An 11,427-nucleotide genomic window follows, 5' to 3' on the forward strand; every position below is an offset into this window, starting at 1 on the left:
ATGTACCATCTTTCTTCTTGACAAACAAAACAGGAGCTCCCCACGGTGATGTGCTTGGTCGAATGAAACCACGCTCTAAAAGTTCCTGTAATTGGCTTTGCAGTTCTTTCATCTCACTGGGTGCGAGTCTGTAAGGAGCACGAGCTATTGGTGCAGCTCCTGGTACAAGATCTATTTGAAATTCAACGAATCTATGTGGGGGTAATCCCGGTAATTCTTTCGGAAATACATCGGGAAATTCTTTTGCAATGGGAACATCATTGATGCTCTTTTCTTCAGTTTGTATTTTCTCGACGTGTGCTAGAACAGCATAGCAACCTTTTCTTATTAGTTTTTGTGCCTTTAAATTACTAATAAGATGTAGCTTCGTGTTGCCCTTTTCTCCGTACACCATTAAGAGTTTTCCTTTTTCTCGTATAATGCGAATTGCATTTTTGTAACAAACGATCTCTGCTTTCACTTCTTTCAACCAGTCCATACCGATTATCACATCAAAACTCCCTAACTCTACTGGTATCAAATCAATCTTAAATGTTTCGCTAACCAGTTTAATTTCTCGATTCCGACATATATTATCTGCTGAAATTAATTTACCATTTGCTAATTCGAGTAAAAATTTACTATCCAAAGGCGTCAATGGACAACTTAATTTAGCACAAAAATCTCTACTCATATAGCTTCTATCCGCACCCGAATCAAATAAAACGTAAGCAGATTTATTGTCAATAAGAAACGTACCCGTAACAAGCTCCGGGTCTTCCTGTGCCTCTACCGCATTAATATTGAAAACTTTTCCGCGGCCTTGTACATTCGTGTTCTCCTGGTTCGGGCAATTTCTAATAATTTGGCCAGGTTTTCCACATTTATAACAAACTACATTGGCATAACTTGCTCTGACACTACTTGCTCCACCATTACTCGTTCCGACACCATTTTTTCCTTTCGTTCTATTAACCCCTGGTCCGTAGACCTCACACTTCACCGCGCTATGACCATTTCTTTTACACTTGTTGCAAAATTTGGTGCAGAACCCCAAGTGATACTTTTCACACCTTTGGCATAGCTGCTTCTGATTGTTGTTGTTGTTGCGGTTATTATTGTTGTTGGGATGATTGTTGTAGTTGCTATTGTTGTTGTTGTTGTTGTTGTTGTTTGTTGTAGTTGCGATTGATGTTACGATTGTTGGGATAATTGTTGCGATTATTGTTGTAATTGCTGTTGTTGTTGTATTGGTGATTCTTATCACCGTTTTCCTCCCACTTTCTTTTGACTTGCTTCACATTGGCCTCTTCAGCAGTCTGTTCTTTAATTCTTTCTTCAATCTGGTTCACTAAGTTTGTGAGCCATTCTACATGCCTGTTGTATGGAGGCGGGCTCGTGTGAACTTATATCTTCTTGGATTCTTTCCGGTAATCCTTTCACAAACGCGTCGATCTTCTCTTCCTCATCTTCGAATGCTCCCGGACACAATAGGCACAATTCTGTGAATCGACTTTCGTACGTGGTAATATCAAATCCTTGGGTTCGTAACCCTCTAAGTTCTGTCTTGAGCTTATTGACCTTGGTTTTGGGACGGTACTTCTCGTTCATCAAGTGCTTGAATGCTGACCACGGTAGTGCGTACGCATCGTCTTGTCCCACTTGCTCTAGATAGGTATTCCACCATGTTAACGCAGAACCTGTGAAGGTATGCGTAGCGTACTTCACTTTGTCCTCTTCAGTACACTTACTTATGGCAAACACCGATTCGACCTTCTCGGTCCACCGTTTCAATCCGATCGGTCCTTCGGTTCCATCAAATTCCAAAGGTTTGCAGGCAGTGAATTCTTTGTAGGTGCATCCTACACAATTTTCGGTACTGCTAGATCCAAGGTTATTGTTGGTATGTAGCGCAGCCTGTACTGCGGCTATGTTTGAAGCTAGAAAAGTACGGAATTCCTCTTCATTCATATTCACGGTGTGTCGAGTAGTCGGTGCCATTTCCTTCAAAATAGTCAAATGGAACAAGTTAATCATACAGAATATTAAGAGTAGTTAATAGTATTTCGTAGCATAATATGAACTCATTTATAAAAGCTTTTTCTTCATATTAGCGTTTTATAAGTTTAAATTCGGGTAGTACCTACCCGTTAAGTTCATACTTAGTAGCTAATATACAATTCAACTACTACAATTCTATATGAAAAACTGATTATAATAATATTTCGCGTTCAAACTTTTACACAATATTTTACAAACTTACAATACCGCTTATTTTACCTATAGCATGAAATATAGCACACAATAAATTTGATACAAGATGGTTGTGAAGATAATTGTAGCTAGTACACAAGTCGTTCAGCAAAGGCAATAAAGACACGTAATTCATACGTCCAGAAACAAGTCATGCATTCTGGTTTTACTAGGACTACTTCCCATCCTTGGTCTTGTGGAACATAACCATTATGGCCGTTGATAAGACAGCGTGTTGTAACGTCATCAAAGGGACGAGGGTTACGTAATGTCCAACAGTCCCGTAACAATCTAAAAACCTCATTTCTTACCCCAATTACCGACTCCGTCACTTGTGGGAACGTTTTGTTTAATAGTTGTAGCCCGATGTTCTTGTTCTCACTTTGGTGAGAAGCGAACATTACTAATCCGTAAGCATAACATGCTTCTTTATGTTGCATGTTAGCCGCTTTTTCTAAATCACGAAGTCCAATATTTGGATATATTGAGTCAAAATAATTTCTTAACCCATTGCGTAAAATAGCATTTGGGTTCCCCGCAATATATGCGTCAAAGTAAACACATCGTAACTTATGGATTTCCCAATGTGATATCCCCCATCTTTCGAATGAAAGCCTTTTATAAACCAAGGCATTCTTGGAACGTTCTTTGAATGTCTTACAAACTGATCTCGCCTTAAATAGTTGTGCCGAAGAATTATGACCGACTCTAGACAAGATTTCATCAATCATGTCTCAGGGTAGGTCTCTTAAAATATTGGGTTGTCTATCCATTTTGTGTTTTTATACTGTAAAATAGACAAGAGTTAGATTCATAAAAAAAAATACTTATTAATACAAGCAATTTTTACATATATCATAAAGCATAAGCACACTATATTACATATATTACACCACACGAATACAACTATCTTATTCCGACTCACTTGTTTCTTCTTCTTCGGTTTTGGATCGTTTTGCCAAGTTTCTAGGGATATATGATGTTCTCCTAATACGAGCCGTCGTTTTCCACATTGGTTTAGAAAAACCTGGTGGTTTAGAGGTTCCCGGGTCATTGTTACAACTTAAGGACTTCGGGGGTTGACGATACATATAAAGTTCATCGGGGTTGGAATTAGATTTCTCTATTTTTATGCCCTTTCCCTTATTATTTTCTTTTGCCTTTTTAAACTCAGTTGGGGTAATTTCTATAACATCATCGGAATTCTCGTCGGAATCCGATTCATCGGAGAATTGGTAATCCTCCCAATATTTTGCTTCCTTGGCGGAAACACCATTGACCATAATTAACCTTGGTCGGTTGGTTGAGGATTTTCTTTTACTTAACCGTTTTATTATTTCCCCCACCGGTTCTATTTCTTCATCCGGTTCCGATTCTTCTTCTGGTTCCGATTCTTCTTCCGGTTCCGACTCTTCTTCCGGTTCCTCTTCGGGAACTTGTGAATCAGTCCACGAATCATTCCAATTTACATTTGACTCTTCATTATTATTAGGTGAGTCAATGGGACTTGTTCTAGAGGTAGACATCTATCACATAATATCAAACGCGTTAAGAGATTAATATATCACATAATATTCACATGTTAAAAATATATAGTTTCCAACAAAATTTGTTAAGCAATTATTTTTCAAGTAAACACGGTCGAAGTCCAGACTCACTAATGCATCCTAACAAACTCGATAAGACACACTAATGCAAAATTCTGGTTCTCTAAGACCAACGCTCAGATACCAACTGAAATGTCCCGTTCTTATTGATTAAAAACGTTCCATATTAATTGATTTCGTTGCGAGGTTTTGACCTCTATATGAGACGTTTTTCAAAGACTGCATTCATTTTAAAACAAACCATAACCTTTATTTCATCAATAAATGTTTAAAAAGCTTTACGTAGATTATCAAATAATTATAATCTAAAATATCCTGTTTACACACGACCATTACATAATGGTTTACAATACAAATATGTTACAACAAAATAAGTTTCTTGAATGCAGTTTTTACACAATATCATACAAGCATGGACTCCAAATCTCGTCCTTATTTAAGTATGCGACAGCGGAAGCTCTTAATAATCACCTGAGAATAAACATGCTTAAAACGTCAACAAAAATGTTGGTGAGTTATAGGTTTAACCTATATATATCAAATCATAATAATAGACCACAAGATTTCATATTTCAATACACATGCCATACATAGAGATAAAAATCATTCATATGGTGAACACCTGGTAACCGACATTAACAAGATGCATATATAAGAATATCCCCATCATTCCGGGGCACCCTTCGGATATGATATAAATTTCGAAGTACTAAAGCATCCGGTACTTTGGATGGGGTTTGTTAGGCCCAATAGATCTATCTTTAGGATTCGCGTCAATTAGGGTGTCTGTTCCCTAATTCTTAGATTACCAGACTTAATAAAAAGGGGCATATTCGATTTCGATAATTCAACCATAGAATGTAGTTTCACGTACTTGTGTCTATTTTGTAAATCATTTATAAAACCTGCATGTATTCTCATCCCAAAAATATTAGATTTTAAAAGTGGGACTATAACTCACTTTCACAGATTTTTACTTCGTCGGGAAGTAAGACTTGGCCACTGGTTGATTCACGAACCTATAACAATATATACATATATATCAAAGTATGTTCAAAATATATTTACAACACTTTTAATATATTTTGATATTTTAAGTTTATTAAGTCAGCTGTCCTCGTTAGTAACCTACAACTAGTTGTCCACAGTTAGATGTACAGAAATAAATCGATAAATATTATCTTGAATCAATCCACGACCCAGTGTATACGTATCTCAGTATTGATCACAACTCAAACTATATATATTTTGGAATCAACCTCAACCCTGTATAGCTAACTCCAACATTCACATATAGAGTGTCTATGGTTGTTCCGAAATATATATAGATGTGTCGACATGATAGGTCGAAACATTGTATACGTATCTATGGTATCTCAAGATTACATAATATACAATACAAGTTGATTAAGTTATGGTTGGAATAGATTTGTTACGAATTTCACGTAGCTAAAATGAGAAAAATTATCCAATCTTGTTTTACCCATAACTTCTTCATTTTAAATCCGTTTTGAGTGAATCAAATTGCTATGGTTTCATATTGAACTCTATTTTATGAATCTAAACAGAAAAAGTATAGGTTTATAGTCAGAAAAATAAGTTATAAGTCATTTTTGTAAAGGTAGTCATTTCAGTCGAAAGAACGACGTCTAGATGACCATTTTAGAAAACATAATTCCACTTTGAGTTTAACCATAATTTTTGGATATAGTTTCATGTTCATGATAAAAATCATTTTCCCAGAATAACAACTTTTAAATCAAAGTTTATCATAGTTTTTAATTAACTAACCCAAAACAGCCCGCGGTGTTAATACGACGGCGTAAATCCGGTTTTACGGTGTTTTTCGTGTTTCCAGGTTTTAAATCATTAAGTTAGCATATCATATAGATATAGAACATGTGTTTAGTTGATTTTAAAAGTCAAGTTAGAAGGATTAACTTTTATTTGCGAACAAGTTTAGAATTAACTAAACTATGTTCTAGTGATTACAAGTTTAAACCTTCGAATAAGATAGCTTTATATGTATGAATCGAATGATGTTATGAACATCATTACTACCTTAAGTTCCTTGGATAAACTTACTGGAAAAGAGAAAAGTGGATCTAGCTTCAATGGATCCTTGGATGGCTCGAAGTTCTTGAAGCAGAATCATGACACGAAAACAAGTTCAAGTAAGATCATCACTTGAAATAAGATTGTTATAGTTATAGAAATTGAACCAAAGTTTGAATATGATTATTACCTTGTATTAGAATGATAACCTACTGTTAGAAATAAAGATTTCTTGAGGTTGGATGATCACCTTACAAGATTGGAAGTGAGCTAGCAAACTTGAAAGTATTTTTGATTTTATGAAACTAGAACTTTTGGAATTTATGAAGAACACTGAGAACTTGAAGATAGAACTTAAGAGAGATCAATTAGATGAAGAAAATTGAAGAATGAAAGTGTTTGTAGGTGTTCTTGGTCATTGGTGTATGGATTAGATATAAAGGATATGTAATTTTATTTTCATGTAAATAAGTCATGAATGATTACTCATATTTTTGTAATTTTATGAGATATTTCATGCTAGTTGCCAAATGATGGTTCCCACATGTGTTAGGTGACTCACATGGGCTGCTAATAGCTGATCATTGGAGTGTATATACCAATAGTACATACATCTAAAAGCTGTGTATTGTACGAGTACGAATACGGATGCATACGAGTAGAATTGTTGATGAAACTGAATGAGGATGTAATTGTAAGCATTTTTGTTAAGTAGAAGTATTTTGATAAGTGTATTGAAGTCTTTCAAAAGTGTATAAATACATATTAAAAAACTACATGTATATACATTTTAACTGAGTCGTTAAGTCATCGTTAGTCGTTACATGTAAGTGTTGTTTTGAAACCTTTAGGTTAACGATCTTGTTAAATGTTGTTAATCCAATGTTTATAATATCAAATGAGATTTTAAATTATTATATTATCATAATATTATCATGTATGAATATCTCTTAATATGATATATATATACATTAAATGTCTTTACAACGATAATCGTTATATATATGTCTCGTTTAAAAATCATTAAGTTAGTAGTCTTGTTTTTACATATGTAGTTCATTGTTAATATACTTAATGATATGTTAACTTATCATAGTATCATGTTAACTATATATATATCCATATATATGTCATCATATAGTTTTTACAAGTTTTAACGTTCGTGAATCACCGGTCAACTTGGGTGGTCAATTGTCTATATGAAACATATTTCAATTAATCAAGTCTTAACAAGTTTGATTGCTTAACATGTTGGAAACATTTAATCATGTAAATATCAATCTCAATTAATATATATAAACATGGAAAAGTTCGGGTCACTACAGTCGATAACCTGGTGTAATTATTAACAAAGTATTAAAACCTTGTTACAGTTTAAATCCCTAATTAGTTGGAATATTTGACTTCGGGAATAAGGTTAATTTGTCGAGCATTTTATAATTATGAACAATGGACTATTATGGGCAAAAAACCAGATAGGTTTCAAATAATCCAGGACAAAGGAAAATTAACCCAGAATAATGAATTAAAATCAAAACGTCAAACACCATGATTACGGAAGTTTAAATAAGCATAATACCTTTATTTTATTTCTCATCGCACTTTTATTTACTGTCATTTTATTTATCATCATTTAAATATTGTTATTTATTTTACGCACTTTAATTATTGTAATTTATCTTTACGCTTAAAATTTAAAATCGACAAATTGGCCATTAAACGGTAAAACCCCCTTTTATATAATATTATTATATATAATTATATATATTTTATATAAATATAGTTGTTAAAATATAGTACGTAATCAACTAGCTCCCTGTGGAACGAACCGGACTTACTAAAAACTACACTACTCTACGATTAGGTACACTGCCTATAGTGTTGTAGCAGAGTTTAGGTATATCCCATCTGTAAATTAAATATATAAAAATTGTGTAATTAGTATCGTATTCCGTATTAAAAATAATAGTATTTCGTACCCCTCCACTGTACACATCAAGTTTTTAGCGCCGCTGCCGGAGACGCCGAAGCAAAACGCTATATTTTTGTAAACTATATTTTTGTAAAAATATATTATTTCGTATTTCATAAAAATATTTTGTATTTATAACAAGTGTTAAATAAATAAAGAAAAAAAGAAAAAAAAATATATATATACATATATTTTTAAGAGATTGTCTTTAAAAAGTATTTTTATTTAGATTCTTTTAAAAATATAAATTTATTTTTATTAAATTATCTATCTCTTATTTTGTAATAAATATATATATATATATATATATATATATATATATATATATATATATATATATATATATATATATATATATATATATATATATATATATATATATATATATATATATATATATATATATATATATATTTAAGACTTTATTTATAAAATTAAAAAGTACTTTTATTTTTAAGATTTTAAAATATAAATTCATTATATTTTATATAAATATTTTCTATAATTTAAAATCAGAAAAAAATAATAAATAAAATAGAAATCGGGCCAAGTACTGTAGCGGCCCAAACATTCAGCCTGTTTTCGAAGCCATGCGATCGCATGAGCACAAGGCAGTAAACTCATGCAGTTGCATGAGTTGACTGGACATACCCTGAACCTTAAAAACATTAATTACGGGTAGGTTTAATTATTATTAATATTATTTAACCTAATTAGGGTTATTTATTTAATTAGTTTATGTTTCTAGTTTAATATTTATTTTGTAATATTTAGTTTAATTATTATTATTAATTATATAGATTAATACTTTTATAAAATATAATATAAAAATAATATTTTTATAAAATTTGTATTTTTATCATTTTAGTTATAATTTGTACTTTTATCGTTTATTTCGTAATATTTGTCGTTCGTAATATATAGTTTTAAGTTTAGTTTTTACCGTAGTTATTTTTATATTTCTTGATTTTTAGGTTTTGCCGTAAAATCCCTTAAGTGCTTTTTCTTTAGATTAAGATTTAGGCGCTTTAGAAATTTACGACACCATTTTTCGCTTTAGTTTTAATAAATTTAAGTGGCTTTTTAAGTAATTGCCGTTTTTCCTTTAGAATTCCTTTTAAGCTTTAATACATTTAGACGCTAAGTTTTAGACGTAAAATTTTACTTTATAAGTTTTAGATTTATTTTTAGACTTTTAAGTTTCGACGTTTTTCTTTCTTATTTTTATTTTTTGACTTCTTGTTTTTCGACGCGCTTCTTTTTCTTTTTCATTTCTACGCTCTAGTTTTTAGGACATAGAATTTTCTTTATATTCTTCAAATCTCGACGAAAAATTATTTTAAGCGATTAAATTGATAGACATCTAAAATTTCTGGTTCGTAGTAATAGTTGGATTTGTTAGTGGCGAGTTGTGGATTTTCCGATTTAAAGGATCCTGGCTACCTGCTACATCTATTGACTATTCGAAACTTGGGCAAAATCAGAAAAGTCTATCAATTTGATAACTTATATAATTTTTATCTTTATAACTAATAGGATATTCAGTGAATGCACCGAGCAAAACGTTCACCACCTTTCATACGATCACCACCTATAACTCGATTAAGACATCTAGCCAATATTATCGTCGTTGATTTTTCTTTAGAATCATCATCTAGTCAAACAAGTACTCCAACTCAAATTTCTGATAATCCATTTTTTGAACCCGACTTCACAATTGAGAACCCGGAGGATATTCAAGGACAATTCCAAGATCCTTAACCACTAATCATTCCTCCTAAACCACAAACCGTTAAATCGGAATCTTCTAGTGATTCGGATTCAACAAATTCAGATATGGCAGAAATGGAACCTCTAAGTATGGAAGACCGAATGAGAGCCACACGCACGGGCCAAGGTCACGCCATTATTAAGCCAGATGTTAATGCGCCAGATTATGAAATCAAAGGACAAATCCTACACATGGTAACTAATCAATGCTAATATAGTGGTACGCCAAAAAAAGATCAAACGAACATCTTCGAACCTTTAATAGGATCTGTACTCTATTTAAAATCAGAGAAGTTGAGGATGAACAGATCTATCTCATGTTGTTTCCCTGGACTTTAAAGGGAGAAGCCAAATATTGGTTAGAATCGTTACCTGAAGGAGCGATTGATACATGAGATGTTTTAGTTGAGAAATTTCTTAAAAGATTCTTTCCGGCATCTAAAGCCGTGAGACTTCAAGGAGAAATTGTTACGTTCACGCAGAAGCCAAATGAAACATTATATGAGGCGTGGACAAGATTCGGAAAGTTGTTGAGAGGATGTCCTCAACACGGTTTAGACACTTATCAAATAGTCCAAATATTCTACCAAGGTGTCGACGTTGCTACATGAAAAGACATCGACACAGCAGCTGGTGGTTCCATTATGAAGAAAACTGCAGCTGAAGCTCACAAGATCATTGATAACACAGCATCCCACTCGCATGAGTGGCATCAAGAAAAAGATATTTTTCGTTCATCTAAAGTGGCTAGAGCCGATTCTAGCAATGACTTTGATTCCGTTTCCACAAAAATAGATGCTTTCGAAAGATGAATGGAAAAGATGACTAAAGATATTCACGCAATACGAATCAGTTGTGAGCAATGCAGTGGACCACACTTAACGAAAGATTGTCACATTGAATAAACTATGGAACAACGTGAGAATGTTTCCTACATGAACCAAAGGCAGGGAAATAATTATCAAAATAATTATCAACCGCCAAGGCCAAACTTTAATCGAAATCAAAACATTCTTTACAATCCAAATGGACCCAAAAACAACTCGTACAACCAACAAGGTCCGAATAACTAACCAACTCAAAACAACACTTTCAATCAACAAAGACCTAGCTTATATAAACTACCACAACAAACCGAAGATAAAAAGCCAAATCTGGAAGAAATTATGGCAAAGCTATTGGAATATCAAACACAATTTATTACATCTCAAACCTAAACAAATGAGAGGTTTGATCAATCATTAAGAACTCAACAAGCTTCCATTTTAAATCTACAAAAACACGTAGGTACTCTTGCTAGCATGATGAGTGAGAGGGAACAAGGAAAGCTACCGAGTAATACTGAAGTAAATCCTCGGAATGAGGAGGTTAATATGGTGTCAACAAATTCTGAAAAACCAGCACCAGAAGATGGGAAGGTTTTAGATGTGAGTAACAATGAAGAAGTTACAACACCACCACCACTCGAGTATGTAAAGCCATTGGTTGCACCATACAGACCACCCATCCCGTTTCCAAGAAAAGGAATTGAGTATGAGCATGCAATAGGTAATAAAGTTTGTGATACCACTGGAAAGAAGAAGAAGAATAAGAAAGTGCAAGAAACAAAAATCGTAAAAGTAAACCCGGTGAAGACCGTTCCACCAAAACTTCCACCAAGGTTGGGTTATCCGGGTGAATTTATTATTCCTTGTCTACTTAGTGATTGTGTCATGTATGATACACTAGAAGATTTAGGTGCGAGTGTGAGTGTTATGTCTCTTTCATTATATAAGAGATTAGGAGTAGGTG

At 33.0% G+C, this 11,427-nt stretch overlaps 1 non-coding gene across 1 annotated transcript; it reads right to left on the reverse strand.

Moving 5' to 3' along the window:
* Window positions 1-10,085: 10,085 nt before the first annotated feature.
* LOC139850864 (small nucleolar RNA R71) lies at window positions 10,086-10,192 on the reverse strand. The gene has a single exon (XR_011760241.1). It is a non-coding gene; the product is annotated as a small nucleolar RNA R71 (small nucleolar RNA).
* Between the last annotated feature and the right edge of the window lie 1,235 nt (window positions 10,193-11,427).

Source organism: Rutidosis leptorrhynchoides, chromosome 5 (assembly GCF_046630445.1).
Source record: "Rutidosis leptorrhynchoides isolate AG116_Rl617_1_P2 chromosome 5, CSIRO_AGI_Rlap_v1, whole genome shotgun sequence".
NCBI lineage: Eukaryota > Viridiplantae > Streptophyta > Magnoliopsida > Asterales > Asteraceae > Rutidosis > Rutidosis leptorrhynchoides.